We start from the raw sequence: 17,299 nt of genomic DNA on the forward strand, positions 1-17,299 counted from the left end.
TCCTAGGTGACTTGCCCAAGGTCATGGGCCTTCATGAGGGCCAAGGCGGGAGCCGAGGGTGGCTTCTGGCTGGGGAGCTCACACGCTTGCCTGGACTCGGAACCAGCTGCTACCATCTGCCTGCCAAGGGGAAGGGGTGGCCTGAGCCCCTTGCCTTCGGCCTCGACCCTTTCCTGGGGCCCCAGCACATTCACATTGAGGGTACAGTGTCACCGTGTGCTGAGTTTCTAGAGCTGGGTGGCTGCATGGTGAGCGTCGATGGCTGGAAGAACACTTGCACACAGGGGAAAAGTCCCAGTCCATGGGGAGACCGAGGCCCCGGGAACTGGCAAGGCAGGTCTCTGGGTTCCGGGCTGCCTTAACCCAGAACCCCAGCAGTTACATCGCTCGCAGGATGGAATGAGCCTTTCCCCTGGGAGAGCTCCGTGGAAGTTGCCTTGACATCAAGGTACAGGGTGCCACCGCTCCTGCCGGTGGGCAGACTCTGGGCTGACTCCCAGCCCTCTACCATCCGCGCTGCATGGCCTGCCCAGAGCTCCCTTGCAGGATGACACCGTCCACACACTCTGCGTCTTCAGGGGGGACAAAGGACTGGGCAGAACATGAGAGACACTGTCTAATGTGTCAGTGCGAAGCGTCACTCAGGCAGCAGGCTCTCTGCAGCTGTCCTGGGGCTGGGCTGGTGAGGCAGCAAGGAGCAGGTGCTGCCCCAACTCAGATGCCAGGACTTTAACCAGGTGACCTGAGCGTAGGCTGGTGTAGGCTCAGAGTGGCCCAGGGCTGTGCAGGAGACAGAGAACACGGGGGACAGAGCGATTTGTCGCTCCCTTTGGGTGCCGGGTTCAGGGGTCCCGTGGCGATCCTGGGCCTGCGCCCAGTTGGCTCAGGGCCCGCCACAGGAGGCTGACCAGCACTCCACAGTGGGCAAGGGACCGTCAGGCCTGGGCCTGAGCGGGGCAGCCCCTTCAGAGGAGCTGGGGCCATGGGTGCCCTGTCAGGGAAATCGGGTGGCAAGAGGAGCTTGTGCATGCGCCTGCGTGTGTGAGAGTGTGAGTGTGTTATCGTGGAAAAGGCTCTGTGTCCTGGGAAGGGTGGGCATCTGAGGTGGGCGCTGCTCGGGGACCCTGCAGAGCATGAGCTCGTACAGGACCCCGAGCTGTGGATGGGGCCCCCGCAGCCAGGCAGAACCTCCAGGCCTTCGGGGGTGTTTCACCCTCAAAGCAGACCACTACCTTGGTGTAGCCACTACCCGCTTCTCTTTCAGGAGAGCAGCCCTGGCCCTGGGGCCATGTGCTCCGGGCACTGAGAGGCCTGGGTTCTTTCTGTGTGCAGAGGGTGGGGTGGAAGGGTCATCCAGAGGGGAGGTGGGAAGTGCTGTGTGGGAGTGCTGGGGTGCTGGTGGTGGCTTTGGGCGTGCATGCTGGCCAGGACTGTTGCCTCATAGTGGCTGGGAAGGACAGGCCAGGAGTGGTGGCAGCCCAAGCAAAGCTGAGGGTCAGTGGGGGCTTCCAGGTGCTGACGAGTAGGCCAGGGGCTTCCTGCACTGCGATGACTTGCAGGCATTGTTAGGATGGGAGGTGACAGCGGCCCTGGTGTGACTGGGGTGGATGGACCTCCTTCTGGGGAGGCTGCTGACCCACTCAGCACCCGGGCAGGGAGGGCCCTCAGGACAGCTCTTCGGGCTCCCAGCGTCAGCTGGAGGAGGTTTAGTGCTGGGGCTGCCCGCCCTCCTCCTAAGGAGGGTGGGGGGAGAACAAGCCGCAGCAGCCTGATTTGCACGTAATTTGTTCTTTTGTGAAACTGCTGGGCCTCTTAAGAGCCCTGGTAAAAGCCTTCGAGGGAATGTGACAGCATGAGGCAGGGACCATCCACAGCCTGATTCCCTTCTCAGCGCTGCATTGCTGGGCTCTCCACCGCGTGCCAGGCGACTTTGATGTCACTGAAATCTGCTGATCAGAGGCACACTTGGCGTGACACTTGGCGGGGGCCCGGGATCGGTCCTAGGGAGCCCTCCTGCCGAGCAGGGCAGGGTGGAGACATCTTGGCTCAGGCTGGTGACAAGAAGGGACTGTGGGGAATGTGGGGAGCAGCCAGGCCCTTCTGGGGGTCCTGGGCACAGCTGTGAAGGGAGGGAAAGACCTGGGTGGTGCTCCTGTGCCCAGCTCCCAAAGTAAGGAGGGGCTGCTAGCAGGCCAGCGACTTTGAGGACACCTGCTCCGTGGTCCAGCAGGACCAGGGGTTCCTGTCTGTGGCAGGGGCCGTGGGCAGGCAAAGCTTCTGGGGGAAGATGGGTTCCTGGGCTTCCCAGCTTGGGACACTTGTGGGGCTGGCTGAGGAGCTTCTGTCCTCTCCTGGGGAGGGTCAGTATCCAGAGGAGCCAGGGGACCTGAACCCCTCGGGGCTAGGGGCAGGGAAGGTCTGTGCCCTCTTGGAGGTCAGAGGAGCCTTTGTCCACTCAAGCCACCACACAAAGGACCACAGGTTGGGCACATGCACAAAAGTTATTTTCTCATAGTTCTGAGGTCCTGATGTCCAAGATCAAGGTGTGGGCAGGTCAGTTCCTTCTGAGGCCTCTCCCTATATGGACAGTTTCTTCTCCCCCCCCCCCCTTTTTTTTTGGTACTGGGTCAGGGGCACTGACCACTGAGCCACATCCCAGCCCTACTTTTTATTTATTTAGAGACAGTGTCTCATTGAGTTGCTTAGCGCCTCGCTTTTGCTGAGGCTGGCTTTGAACTGAGCCTCCTCCTAAGCCACTGGGATTACAGACATGTGTCACTGCGCCTGGCCCTGATCCTTTCTTCTTATGAGGACTCCAATCAGGCTGGATTGGGGGGTCCTCCCAGGGCCCCCTTTTCCTTGTCTCCCTCTCTAAAGGGCAGTGTCCAAGAGCAGCAGGCTCTGTGGGGGCTGGGTCAGGGCGCACAATTCCTGTCTTGGGGGACACACAATTCCTGTCACAGGTGCCAAGTCAGACAGTGCCACAGACGGGTGAGGCCCTGCCTGCCCAGACTATCTACAGGGCTCGGGCCTGACCTGACTGGCCTGCAGGTCCCCACGTGTCCCCTCTTCCCCCACCTCTGTCCCCAGGCCCAGGAAGTTCTGCAGTGGTGCCAACAGTCCAGCTGCTGCCCACAGGCCCCTCCTCTGTTGACCGGGGCCTTACCATCTTCATGGCATCGCAGGCTCCTGACATTGTCAGGGCTGGGGTCACTGTCCTCTGGCCTGTTCCTGCTCCTCTGTCACCTTGTGCACACTCTGGGGCCCTGGAAGTGGGTTGCTGGGCCCACTGCCCCCAAGAGGAGCAGCTCCTGGGACTGTGGCTGCCCACAGGGCCCCAGCACCAGGGCCATGTGGCCAGCTCCAGAGCCCCAGGCTTGGTCCTGGGCCTGTGCAGGGGCAGCGGCCACCCTCCGCCGCATGAGCTGGGGTTGGACCCTCCCAGCTGGCCGCACACAAGGGTGCGGGGTGGGCACTGCCTGGGGGTGGAGTGCCCATCTCAGCTGCCCACCCCAGCCTCGCCAGTGGGCAGGAGAACTTCAGAGAGGTACCTGGTGATTCGAGGCCCTTCCGCTGTCCACCAGTCAGTCCTCAGGTGCGGCTGTGATCTGGGCTTCACAGCAGCAAATGGAATATGCCTACAAGTGTGCGTGAAGTTGAGTTTTCAAAGCAGAAATGAACAGCCACTCATCGTGGTGGGTTGTTTTGGGGAACTTGTGCCCGGGGGCCTCCCCTGGAGGGGCAATGGAGTAGGGGTGAGACTGGGGGCAGTCGCTCCTCCTCCCCGGGCTCGACCCCACATCAGGGGTGCTGAGTGGGTTCAAGCCACCCACTGGCCTGGCCACATGGGCGCCTGTGCCTGCTGACCACAGAGGTCTTGCTCCTGGGGCTCCTGTGCCCAAGATGGGGCTGCTTTGCGGGGAGGACGAGGGCTGGAGTGTTCTTTGCTGCTCCTGCCTGGCAAGGGCCACAGAGCCACCGTCTCATGGAATCCTGACCCTCAGCTCCGTCAGGGAGCTGGCACCTGCATATTTCATAGGGGAGACTGAGGCTGAGGTGGAAGGGACCTACCCCACTGGTGACCACAGACAGGGTGGGGCTGATAGGCACCGTGGGGGCTGGCTCCGGCACCTGCCTTTTCGTGTTCTGATCATTTGGCTCCCTCCCTGGAGGGGAGGCCGGGGCTTTGTGGGTCTCAAGAGCACTTGGCAAGGGTGCCCTGGCAGAGCCAGAGGATGCCACGGGGCAGGGGGACTCGAAGAGCAAGGGTTAGGGGCAGGAGGCAGAGCTGGATGAGGCCTGGGGCATCTGCAGTCTGTAAGGAGCGGTCCTGGGGCCGTGGGTGGGCTGTGAGGTAGTGGCCCCAGCTGGGGCCTGAGCACCAGGTCCTGCGTGGTCCTCAATGGCCCGAGCAGTCCCTGAGGGCTGTCTGGGGTGGGAGGCTGAGGGCACTGGGATCACAGTGCTGCAGAGAGGCCAGAGGGCAGGGCCAGGCCAGTGAGTGAGGATGCCCCCAAGGGGGAGGCCAGGCAGGAAGGCCGCACAGAGGCCACCACTGGCCAGTGCAGCAAGGAGGCCTGCTGAGGCTGAGGGTTGGCTGGAGTCCGGGGGTCTGGGTGGCCTTCGCCTGCTCCTTCTTTGTCCACTCACTCGCTCAGTGTTGGTGAGGCCTCTGAGATGCTCCTGTCTCTGATGGAGGCAGGTGGCTGAGGACCCCCAGACCTGGCTGAGGCCCATGGGTGCCGTGTGGGGCTGGTCTCCCGGGTCCAGTGGCAGAGAGCCAAGGGGACGCCAGGCCCTCTGCCCACCAGTTCTCTGCACTACCAGCTGTTGGCATCCCGTGGCCACCGGCTCCTTTCTTCTCCTTCCTTCTTCAATTACTGCCCCTCTGCCCCCGACAGACACCTTAGAACTGGGTCCAATTATCACATCCCCTCAGCAGGCCTGGAGCCGCGGCCAGCACTGCCCTCAATTTACAGGCAGCCTTTGTCTGGTCCACGGACAGCCGGTTGCATGGCCCTGCCCGGGGGTGTGTGTCTGGGCCTGACGGAGCCCCTGACACATCGCCTGTGGCAGTGCTGCTTGGTGGCACGAGGGTGGTGGGGCCTGAGGACGGCAGCTCTGGGGAAAGTGCCCGGACGGGGAGAGCCTTTGAGAACAAGTCTGGCTCACTGCCAGCCTGGGGCTCTCTCAGGCCCCACGCTTGGTGGCACAGATCCCTGCCCCCCGAAAGGGCCTGCTCCTCACTTCTGGCCCCACCCAGAAGTCCCCAGCAGCAGCAATGAGGTGGCTGCAGAGATGGGAGGGAGGGACCTGGCCAGCTCGAGACCCCAGGCCCACTGCATCCACAGCAGAAGGGAAGGCGGGTTGGCGGGGGCTGGGGGACACAAGGCCTCCAAGGGAAGCAGATTCCCACCCGCTGCCTTCTGGCCTCTGCCTCCGGAGGGCATTTACCTTCACCTGGTCTGAAGGAGGTGCTCAGGGGTGGCCCCCCCGCACCCAGGAGAGGGGAGACAGGACGTTAGGGCCAGAGGTGTGGGTCAGTGGGGAGAGCTTGTCCAGTGCATGTGCAACCCTGGCTGGTCCCCAGCGGGGAGGATGCAGAAGGGACCTTGGTGGTTCCATTCTGAAGGTGGGCGTGCATGGCCACCAGGAGGCTCATGCCTGCCCCCAACAGGCTCTGCCAAGGCCTTGGTGTCCCGTGAGTCCACTCCTGTGGGCCTCTGCTGGCCAGCTGCCCCCGCAGGTTCTTCCCTAACTCAGATCATGTCCTTATACTGTGGGCGCTCCTGCCACCTCGCCCTGGCCTAGGTCCTCTTGCCCTGGCACTGTGGCCCCGGCTGCATCTGGTCCCCTGGAGCTGGGGTCCCAAGCTCTTGGCAGTGGGTGGCCCAGCTGAGAGAAAGCCCCTCCTTGCTGGCCACGTTCTGTTGGAGGTAGAAGAGCAGCTGCCTGGCTCCTCCCTGGCCCCCACACCAGGGCCACCAGCCCAAACCTCTGTGGGAGCTGGGCAGTCGGCAACTCTGCGCGGGGCTGTCTGAGGTGTCCACGGCTGGCCTGCGGGTGGGCTCAGCACGGCGGGGCCGAGCACCCTAAAGGATGCCAGGAGTCTGGGCTTTGCTCTGATCTCGTCCAGCGGCATCTGCACGCGCTCCACATGCAACACCAACGCGCTGTGCCGAGGGGCCGCCAGGCTGTGTGCCAGTGGCTCTGGGGGTCAGGGGCTCCAGGAGTGAGGGACAAAGGAGGGAAGCCAGGAGGCAACAAAGCACCACGCTGCCCGCGGCGTCTGGCGTCTCAAGAGCCCATCTGTGCAGGGCTGCGAGTGTGGCTGTGTGTGAGTGTGGAATCCGCTGGCTGCCCTCACACCAGGCCTGACTCTGCTGGGCTCCGGGACCCTGAGGAGTCATGTGGCCGGCCAGGGAGGGGCACACGGGCGGTGCAGGCTGGTGGCCCCCGAGGGGGGGGAGGGTCCTCTGCGTGCTTGTGGTCCCAGAGCCCAGGTGGAGGCAATTTCAGACTCAATCCCGGCAGCCTCTCAGGCCAGTGCTCGCAGTGTGCGCCCTCCCTGGGGGACGGGCCGGCCCGTGTGTGTCTGCACATCCCGCAGCCTGCTTAGCGGGGCTGGAACCCTGGGAACCCAGAGCAGCCCTCCAAGAGGCTGTGGCAGGAGCATTGTTTCTGGCTGCAAGAAGCCCTTGGACTCTAGGTGTGCCCGAGTGTGCCCACGTGTGTGAATCCGTGTGCCGTGTGTAGGGGCCATGTGTCTATAGTCTGTGTGCACATGCTTCCTTGTGTCTGTGTGTGAGTTGTGTGTGGTGCCTTTGGTGGAGTCAGCAGTGGGAAGGGTCCCTCTGGTCAGCCCAGGTCTGGCTGGGTAAGTTGGACCTGCTGCTGGGCGGGGTTGCTGTGTCACGCTGCTGTGGGTGGGCCCCCAATGGCCAGGTGGGGAATCAAGGCAGGGCAGAGGCTGGGGACCGCGAAGGTGGGATGAGGAGACCAAGGCTGAGAGGTGGCGGTGTCCTCGGTTCAGAAGAAGACTCCTGCCAGCCGAGGTCACCCATGGCAGGAGGGTGCTGGCTGTCCCTCTCTCTCCTGACTCCCACAGAATCCCCCAACCTGTAGCTCATTGTTATGCCTCCGGAACCCAGATGCTTGGGACACGAGGCCTCTGGCAGGCTGTTTCTCCTCAGCCTGGGGAAGTTCTGCTCCTGGGAGGACACCCTCAGCCAGAGCCAGGAGAATCACAGGAAGGTGGGAGAAGGCCTCCCGCCAGTGGGCACTTCCACCTTCTCCAATACCGACTGCACCAACCTGGCAGCTGCACGGCCAGGAGGCCTCAGCCCACGCACGGCCAGAGAGTGCCCAGCTAATAGGCTGGACACCTCCTGCCTTTCTCCCTTACCGTAGCCAAATGCAGGTCATTTATCCTTTGAACCACTTGCGCAGGCCTGGGGGCCACCCGAGGCTCCGTCCTAGTAAGCACTAGCACCCTGGCCTCCCAGCCCCGCCTGCATTCTGTCACCGTGGGCCCCACGCAGGAGGACAGCACGTTGCCCTTCCGTGTGCAGCTTCTTTCCGTAGCAGGGCATCTTCAAGCTCCAGGTGCCTTCCTCCCACGGTTTCGGGTGTGTGGGTGCCGTGCCCGTTTGCCAGCCATCTGTTGATGGACGGGGCTGCTCGGCCCTTTGCTGTCATGGACACTGCTGCCCCTGACATCCGTCATTAGGCCCCTTTGAGACCCTGTTTTCCAGTCTTCAGTGTATCCACCCAGGAGCAGGGTCGCGGGGTCATGTGGCAATTCTCCTCTAATGGCTAAGCTCTTCCCCGTGGTGGCTGCTCCCTCTCACCTTCCTCCCCACAGCTCGAGGGCCATCATCTCCCCACGTTGCCAATGCCTATCACGTCTGTGTTTGGAGGACAGCCATCCTGGTGGCGTGCAGTGGCTTTGCTTTGCACTTCCCTAATGACCAAGGATGCCCAGCCCCCTTCCACGTGCCTGTTGGCCATCTTCGTATCTTCTTTGAGGCGTGTCCATTCAGACCCCGTGTCTGTTTTTGAATTGTGACCCCCCAGCCCTTTGAGGTCCTTCTCCCTGAATCATAAAGGACAGGGACATTGCCAGGCTGTCTTGCTCTCTGGGTTTAAAGGGCTGAGTCCTGGGTCCCAGCCTGGAGAGGGGTGCTGGCTGTGGATCTGGGACCTGGGGCATCAGGACATGAGAGACCCCTTGTCAGGGGCAGTGGTAGGATTTAGGTGCTGAGGGATGGTGAAGCCTCTGGCCTTGAGGAGGTCCAGGCACTGGGGAGTTCCCCAGATGGAGGAGAGTGTGGCGTTCAGGGCCTGTCTTGCCTCCGGGGCCTGCATACCTGTATTAGCACTACAGCATCGCATACCTGTAATTAGCACTACAGCATTGCATACCTGTGTTAGGTACGACAGCATCGCATACCTGTGTTAGGCACTACAGCATCCCATACCTGTGTTAGACACCACAGCATCGCATACCTGTGTTAGACACTATAGCATCGCATACCTGTGTTAGGCACGACAGCATTGCATACCTGTAATAGCACTACAGCATTGCATACCTGTGTTAGGCACTACAGCATGGCATACCTGTGTTAGGCACTATAGCATTGCATACCTGTGTTAGGCACGACAGCATCGCATACCTGTGTTAGGCACTATAGCATTGCATACCTGTGTTAGGCACGACAGCATCGCATACCTGTAATAGCACTACAGCATCGCATACCTGTATTATCACTACAGCATCGCATACCTGTGTTAGGCACCACAGCATCGCATACCTGTGTTAGGCACCACAGCATCGCATACCTGTGTTAGGCACGACAGCATTGCATACCTGTGTTAGTTGTTAGGGTTGGCATAGAAGGTGTCCCCCCAAAGCTCATGTGAGACGACTAATAGAGGATTAATCCACGATAGGGATTACCTGGGTGGTAACTGAGGGCTGGGGAAGTGGCTGAAGAGGTGGTCCCTGGAGATGTGCCGTTGGGGTTTATATTTTGTCCCTGGTGAGCAGAGCTCTCTCTGCTTCCTGGTTGTCACGTCTTGAGCTGCTTTCCTCCTCCATGTCCTTCTGCCATGATGTCCTGTGTCCCCTGGCCTAGAGCCATGGAGTCGCCACCTATGGCCTGAACCTCTGAAACCACGAGCCAAATAAACGTTTTCTCCTGAAGCCACCCTCGTCAGGCCTTCTGGTCACCAAGATGAAAAACTGACAGAAACATTAGAAGAGAGATCACAACCAGTGACCTCAGCTGGTACCTCAAGGACCGAGGGCATGAAGAGCAGACTTGGCCCGTGTAACAGAGGACAGGAAGCAACAGGCCCAAGGCAGCCAGCGGGGCAGTGAGCATGGACGCTGCAGGGAGGTCAGCAGACCCACGGTTCCAGATGATGGGTCAAACGAGCCTTCACCCACCAGGCTGACCAGGACGCTCAGTGTCAAGCTGCGCTACTGATCTTGAGGGGACAGCAGAACCTCACACTGACAGATCCAACTCAGAACAGGCCAGTTCCTTGGAGACACAAAGGGCCACAGCGCACTCCAGACGGAGTCGATGACCAGGTTGAAAACGGACTGTGCAAGAAGTCTGTGAAGAGGCCCCAGGCTCCAGTGGCTTCACTGCTGGATTCCACAAGACGGGAAGAAAATGTCCCTCAGCTGTCACAATGCACAGATTGCAGAGATGCACAACGGCCGCTAAACCGGGTGGCCAGGAGCTGACCGCCAGTTGGGTGGCTTAGGTTAAGGGTGGCCACAGCGCATGTCCATGTGGGGTTTGTATGAAGCTCATGCAGCCTGGTGTGTAACATAGCGGCATGGAAAAGTGACAAGTGGCATGCCAAGGGACAGCAGCTGGACAAAAAGGGCAGCTGTTTATGATTCTAGGAAGAATTGACATAAAATCCTAGGAAATGCGCATCATTGGAAATGGCAGAAGTCAGGCCATGGCTGCTTGGGGCCTGGGGCAGCCAAGGCCCAGACGGGCAGCCAAGGCCCAGACGGGCAGCCAAGGCCCAGACGGGCAGCCAAGGCCCAGACGGGCCAGGAACCTGGCATACTCTGAAGGGCACGGCGTCACCTTTCTGCGTTAACCGTGCCTCGTGCAGCCCGGACAGTCCTGGGGCTCCAGCCCTGTGGTGGCAGGAGACACATCTTGGGGGCTCAGTAGCCCTGGGGGTGGGAGGCCACCATATAGGAACGTGTGGATGAAGTAGTGCATTGCTGTGATGCTACTGTTTACAGGGAAGACCGCCCCCAGAGCACAGTGTGTGGGCTGTGGCCACCACCAGGGGTATGAGACCTTGGGGGAAAACCGGAAGGAGGGATTTCAGGTCCTGGGCCGACACTGGAGTGGCCGGCCAGCTCTGTGTCTTGGCCCTGGGGGACCCTGGTGGGAAACAGAGCCCTCCTTTCCAGCCCAGTGAGGTCAGAGGTGTTGGTGGCCCCTGCACACAGTAGTGGAGATGCCAGGTGGCTGCAGTGGTCAGGGGTCCGCACTGCGGTGGACCAAAGCCAGGGCAGCGAGATGTGGAGGGCCCTGTCTGGGACAGGCTGGCTTGGGCAGGGGGCAGGGTGTTGAGCTGGCAACACCTTGGTCCTGTTGGGACATTGTCCCCGTTCCTTACTGTCTCCCCCGGGGGCAAGAGGATGTGGGCGGGGGTCTCTGGAGAAGGTGGACCCACCTGGAAGTGCACCTCAGAAGGGGTGAGAGCACCAGGGAGAAGCAGACAGAAGCAGGAGGGTGTCAGGGCCAGGGTGGGCAGGGCCACCTGAGGCCCGGGCGAGGCTCCCGCCGGGTTCTCAGCTCTGGTCTGCTTCCTCCCTCTCTGCCAGGTCTTGGGGACCTGCCACCCAGCGGGGAGAGGCTGAGCCCTGGGCAGGGACTCTGGGCACCTGGCTTCCTTCACCCCCATCACAGCCTCCTCAGGGGACAGGGACTGACTCTGGGGTCCAGTGCAGGGCAGGCAGGGGTCACCGTGGAGCTGCTGTGTGGTCACTGGAGTGCCTGAGAAGGAGTCCGCAGACAAGGCATGGCCCAGCCCTGGGCAGAGAGGGAGCACGCTGCCTGGGTGACAGGGGTGCTGGGCTTAATTTTGACGGCAGGTTGGGGACAACTAGGCTCAGGTAGGCCCCCTGTGGGTAAGTATGTCCTGGGGGCCTGGGGTCAGGCCCCTGGTGGCTGGGCCAGTCAGGGGTGGCAGGCTCCGTGCCTCGCTAGGCAGGGCTGGGCAGGCTGGGCTGGCCACATCTACCCCAGGCCTGGGGGCCTGGCCTTGGCTTGTCCTCCACTTGAAGCATGCGGTGGCTTTCTCCTTGCTTTGTGCCATCTGTCCCTTGGGCGAAATTGAGCAAACCTATAAAAGCCACCGACTCTGATTACAGAGGACCGTGCGCTGCCCAGATTGCGTGGTGGCTCAGGAGGCCGAGTTGATAAAGATGTAATAAGTTCCAACGCGAGCTCTATTGGTGACAGGTGTGGCGTGGCCGTGTGTAACTATGCTTACAGTTAATTGACTTTTCATGCCTTTCATTAAGTGCCTTATTTATGAGCCGGGCACCGTGCGATCAGAAGCCCTGCAGGAAGGCTTGATTGAATCTGGGGCCAGGTGTCCCTGGGCGGGGCCCTGTGAGGATGGCTCGGCTGCCACCCCAGAGCTGTGCGGGGGCCTCTGGGGCACAGCTGCTGTGCTGCAGGATGGTCCTCTTTGAGACTGGAAATGATTGTATTTGTGGTTTGCACAGAAATTCTGCAACATATTGATTTTTCAATTACGCTGGGAAGAAAACAAGAATGAGACGGAGGGACGGCCTTCCTTCTTGCAGCCCTGGGTTGAGCTGTCTGCAGCATTACAGCAGGTGACCCCGGCTGGCCCAGCCAGACCCAGGGTCAGTCTGGAGGCAGACAGGCCAGTGACCTTGAGCAGGCCAGCACCCAGGGCCTGGGAGCAGCAAGAGTCTTGAACATGCATTCTTTGTCCAGCTGGGGACACTGAGGCTGGCAAGGGGGCCTGGCGTGGGGGTGGTGGGACTTGTGTGAGTGAGGCCTGTGCTGTGTTCTGGTGTGAGCACCCGAGGTCAGCAAAGCTGGACCCTCGGGAGAGGGTCCTGCCCTGCCCTGAGCTCTCCAGGGTGGTGTGGGCTCAGCACACCTGTTCTGGGCATTGCCCCCTCTACCCTGGTCCTGCCCTTGGGCCACCACCGCGGCGGGCTTCATCTCTCTTCTTAGCTTTTGAAATTGCAGTCTTGATCAGAGTGTCCCTTCCTTCCTTTGGGTCCTCCCAGGGCCCCCTCTGTCCTTCTCCCCCACCAACATCAGGGTCTTGGGAGTCTGGCTGACCCTGAGCTGTCTGGAGGGGGGTGCTGCTCTGGGCCCCAGAGGGCAGCCAGGGTGTGACCTGGGAAGTACAGCGTCGGGGTGCGGCTGGGGCCCTCCCAGGCATGGCCTGCTGGAAGAGGGGGAGAGGAGCTCTGGGCTGGGGCCTGCGCGCCAGGCGGGGGCAGGAGGGAGGAAGTGTGAGGTCACCCCTCTTGCTCCACCCTGCCACCTCCTGCCATCCGAGGCCTGAGCCCCCCAGGTCTTGTGTGAGGACCCTGAGGTGGGGGGGGGCAGAGCCTGGGGCTGGCTGGGGAGGCCAGGAGCTGAGCCTGTGGCTGGGGTACTGGAGAGGCGCCAGGAGGGGCCTGGTTTTGCTGCCCTTCTCTGGTTGGGGGTGGGGATGACGGTGCCACCAGGCTGTTTGCAAAGTAAATGTGTCCCCGAGGCATAGGCTCAGTGTATGCCTGGCTTTAATTGAAAAATCAAATTCTTATTTTCTCGGGAAGTGCCCTGTTCACTTCTAAGTCCACTAGAGCTTTATGGACAACTGTAGTCCCTGGCGGTTTTCTTTTTAAGGAAGTGAAAACCACACAAAGCAGAGCACATCCCCATCCCCACCAGCTGGCCTCTGATAGAGGGATCTCTTGGTGACCCTGATGGGTGGCCCTTCTGGGCTCAGGACCCTCTTGGACGCGATAGCCCTGTGGAGGCAGTGAGTGGCGGGAGGTGGACCAGCAGGCGGGAGGCAGCTTCCGGGTTAGGTGTGTGCCCAGGTGCTGCTCATCTGGCCCCCAGGTGGGGCAGCGGGTGGGGAGAGGCTCCCGAGGGCCTGTCCTAAGAGACCCTCCTTCCCCTCTGCCCAGGCCGGAGCTGCACAGGCGGTGTCCCTGCGGGCCTCATCAGGCCCAGGACCCAGGGCGCCCAGCCCTCCCTCCCCAGCTGGAGCCCTGGCACCAGGCGCCCTTGGGGGGCTGAGGCCACCCTGGTTCCGCAGGGCTTCCCAGGGACCTGGCCTGTGCCATTCAGGACCTGGCCTGGGACTCCTGTTGACCTCCCCACTCTTGAGAATCTCTGCCTGCAGATCCTGAGAACTCTGGGGCAGAACCCCAGGATCCAGCCCTTTCCCAGAGCTCAGGGGATGACGTCCACCCTGCTGGAAATCACCTCTCGGCCTAGGAGGCCTGGGGCCTCCTGGGGTATGGGTAGAATAGTGGGACATGAGGGGGGTCCCCGAGAGGGCAGGACAAAGCTGGGACAGCCATGGCTTTCTCTTCTGGCCCAGGATGTGGGTCCCCCACACCCCAGCAGCAGTGAGGATAAGGGTCAGCCCGGGTGGGGGCCAGGCCAGAGGTTGGCATGGGGACAGGGAGGAGGGCACCCCGGTGGGGGCACCTCCAGCTTGTCCTTGGCTACGTAGTCTCTGAGCCCACCTGTCCAGCGTTGGTTCAGAGGGGTAAACAGAGGCCTGGAGAGTGATGGAACATCCCTAGGTCCTGCAGCCCCCACGTGGATCCTGAGCTGGCCCCACCCAGGCCAGCTGGGGGCACGTGGAGGGCCCTGGGCCCTGGGTCTGGCGCCTCCTGCAGGTGAGCCCAGGGTCGCGCTCAGGACGGACACCTCCACTGCCCCCGCGTCTGTTGGCCCTGTGGTGCTCGCCTCAGCTGGACTGGTAAGTCATCTCTCAGGTAAAGGGTTTAATTTCCTCTCCTTCATCCTGTGTTCTTGTGCCTCGTAAATCACGGCCTTTTATGACTCTCTGTTCGGCACTTTTGCGATGGCCGATAATGGCTGAGTAAGTGGCAGAGAGGATGAATTCCGCAGCAGATTTTAAACAAACGTGCACGTCGGAGCCGTAAATAACCTTAAGCAGCACAGGGCGGGGCGCCTCCTCGCAGGTCACCCCTGGGTGCCCAGCCCTGCCCCAGGAGGCTCTGGCCTCCCGCCCAGGGGTGCACAGGGTCCAGGTGGGGTCGCTCTGCAGAATTCCTCAGTTGCAAGGAGCAGAGGCTCTCCAAGGCCAGTGGGCTCATGTGTGTTTGTGTGTGCAAATCTGTTCACAAGTGTGTGTATGAGTGTGTGTGTGGGCACACATACAGTGTGGCCCTGCAGGCTCCACAGCCATCTGGTTGCTCGGCTCGGGAGGCTGTGCTTCTCTGGCTTCGGGGTGCCATCTGCAGGGTGGGGCCTCAGGAGTCCAGGACTCCTCCTCCAGTGGCTGAAAGTGTGGGGGCAGGATGCCCAGCTCCTGAGCCCTGTACCCAAGGGCTGTGCCTCTGCTGCCCTGAGCCAGAACCCCCGGGCCAGCCCGCCTGCTGCAGTGGAGCTTCTGGCTCCTTGTCTGGGTTCCTGGCTCAGCTGGGGAGTGTGGATGAGCAGGACCACAGAAAGCCCTGGGCCCAGTGTGGGGGTCCTGAGGGTATGGGGGCCGGGCAGAGGCTGGAATGGAGTCCTGCAGGAGATCCTGGATCAGGAGGCTGGCTGGGAGTTTGTTGGGGGCTGGATCCTGGAGAAAAGCTCCCTCTGTCCTGTGCAGGGCCACTGGTGGGTCCCCTCTATTTCCACAGGACTCTCCCAGTCCCGGGCTCTCCCTCCTCAGGACCGTCCTTTGACACAGAGAGCACACACAGGCACGCGTGCACACACTCAAACAGGCCGGCACACCCATGCACACCCTCCCTCCCCCAGGGGCTCCCCGAGACTGTCAGCACCGGGTGGTCTGGAGCCGGCCGGCACCCTGCAGGGTGTGGGACCCCGGGCCCCCCACAGCTTATTTTCTGCCAGGACTCGCTTTGCCGGCCGTGGGGTGGAGCGTCTCCTCGCGAAGCCATAAACGTAATTGATATTCTCAGCATTTCGAGAAAAAATACGAGTATTAAAGATATACAGTACACCTCATAAAATTCTCTCATATTTCTTCTTTATGGTGGGTTCTAAAATTGGCAAAATAAATTCCCTAAAACCCATTACACTTAATGCAGAGTGTGTTTTGGAGGCAGGAGGCGCCGAGCCAGGGGCTGCCTTCTCAGTGGAGTGGCCGTGGCCGTTTCCCAGAAGCCCAGGGGGACCGGCGGTGACCGCGTCTCTGAGTGTGGCCTGGTGCCAGGAGCCCAGTTTCCACGCTGGGGCCTCCTGTGTTCCTCTGAGGACACCAAATGTCTTTGTGGGGCCCCCACGCCCTCCCTGCCTGGACGCTCTCCCCGGCCTAATCTTCTGGTGAGCACAGGGACCGCTTCCCGAGGGCACCTGCCACCTGGCACCTTGGGGCCGGAGGGCCCGGGCTGGCTCTGCCTCCGGGGGGTGTCAGGGGACCTGCCTCGGTTCCCTGCTGCTCCCCGATGGCCACCTCAGAGCAGAACTCACCCTGAGCCTGGACATACTCATTGCTTCTTCTTCTGGATTGTTTTCCTCTTTCATGAAACCGAAGCTCCACAGGGCAGGAGACCACAGTGTTTCAATACTTAAAACCAACTCTATTTAGGTAAAATCTACATGTCATAAAATGCATGCCTTTTTAAAAAGCCAAATTCATTTTTTACAACAGCTTTATATTTCCAGAAAAACTGTGAAGGCGGCGTAGAAAATTCTCACGTCAGTGGGTGGTTTTCACCATTACTGAGTGGTGGGAATGTCACCCGGACAGGTGCAGCCCCTCAGGCTGCTGCCTAGTGTCCTCATCTGCTCCCAAGCGCTGCCCAGGCGCCCACCACACTACCTGCTGCGCCTCCTGGGGGGCCCTCGGGTCTGCGGGTTTCCCAGACTCCCCTTCTTCCCCCGATGGCCTGGGAGTCCCCGTCCTTTGTGGAATGACCCTCCCCTGGGAGGTTCGGCTGCTTCCTCCAGGCTGGCCTGGGCCAGGAGGAGGACAGTGGCCAGGTGTTGTTTGTACTCAAGGCTCAGGCCAAGGCCTGTATCATCAAAGTGGCAATCACTGTTGACAGGTGTCTCCCCCGGGAAGCCACGCCCTGCCCGCCCCACGCCTATGGAAGGTCGGCCTCCGTCCAGCCCACACTCACGGGTGCCCACTTCCGGGAGGACAGGCATGCACAGATTAATTGGCCTGGTGCCGGGAGCCCACATGAGCGTCCACCCAAGGAGAGTGTCTGGGAGACGGCTCACCTGGTCCCAAGGCTGAGGAGTCCACGCTGGCAGCTGCTGGCTGGAGACCCAGGAGAGCCAGGTTGTGCGCAGTGTCAGCCGGAAGGCCTGGGAGCCTGGGGCCGGCGGTGTCCTCTCAGTCCGAGGGTCAGAGAGGACGAGAAGAGATGCCCCAGCTGAAGCATCAAGGCAGGAAGTCAACAGGTCCCATTCGTGTCCACCTTGTCCTGCTGGGGTGATGCCCACCATGCTGGGGGGCGGGGCGGCTGCTTGGCTGAGAGCACGATCCACGTACTCCTCTGCCTGGACACCTCACAGACCCACTCAGAAGGACATTTAATCTGGGCGTCCTGAGGCTGGTCAAGTTGACCCACAGAACTGACCATCCCACTGCAATGTCCGTATTATGCTCAACATGCATTGGGCTCCGGGCAACCCACGTGGACCATGCTGGCCCCTGCTGAGGCCATCTGTAGCCCCCTCTCCGGCAGGAGGCCCGAGCCCTCCGTCCACCCTCTTGCCGAGTTCCAGTGCACCGGGAGCCGAGGCAGAGCTGCTCGCCTGTCACATGGGGGACAGTGGTCAAGGTCTGTGAGGCTCCTTCTGCTTTACTTTGAAGGACCCACCCATCCCCAGGATGACTCGGGACCCCTCCCACCCTTATGAGGGAGATGTAGAGGCCTAGGCAGCCCGGCAAGATGGCGAGGGAGGGGGCCGGGCAGGGCCAGGGCAAAGGTGCACGGAGAGGGTCTCCTGGTGAGGTCAACGTCCTGCTGGACAAAGTGCGCCCGGGCACGCCTGGGACCCAATCAGACAGACCCCTCCCTACTCGTGCCCCTAAGTGGGGGACC

Source organism: Marmota monax, unplaced genomic scaffold, assembly GCF_021218885.2.
Source record: "Marmota monax isolate L192 unplaced genomic scaffold, Marmota_monax_Labrador192_F-V1.1 WCK01_AAM20220418_F8-fsc00190, whole genome shotgun sequence".
NCBI lineage: Eukaryota > Metazoa > Chordata > Mammalia > Rodentia > Sciuridae > Marmota > Marmota monax.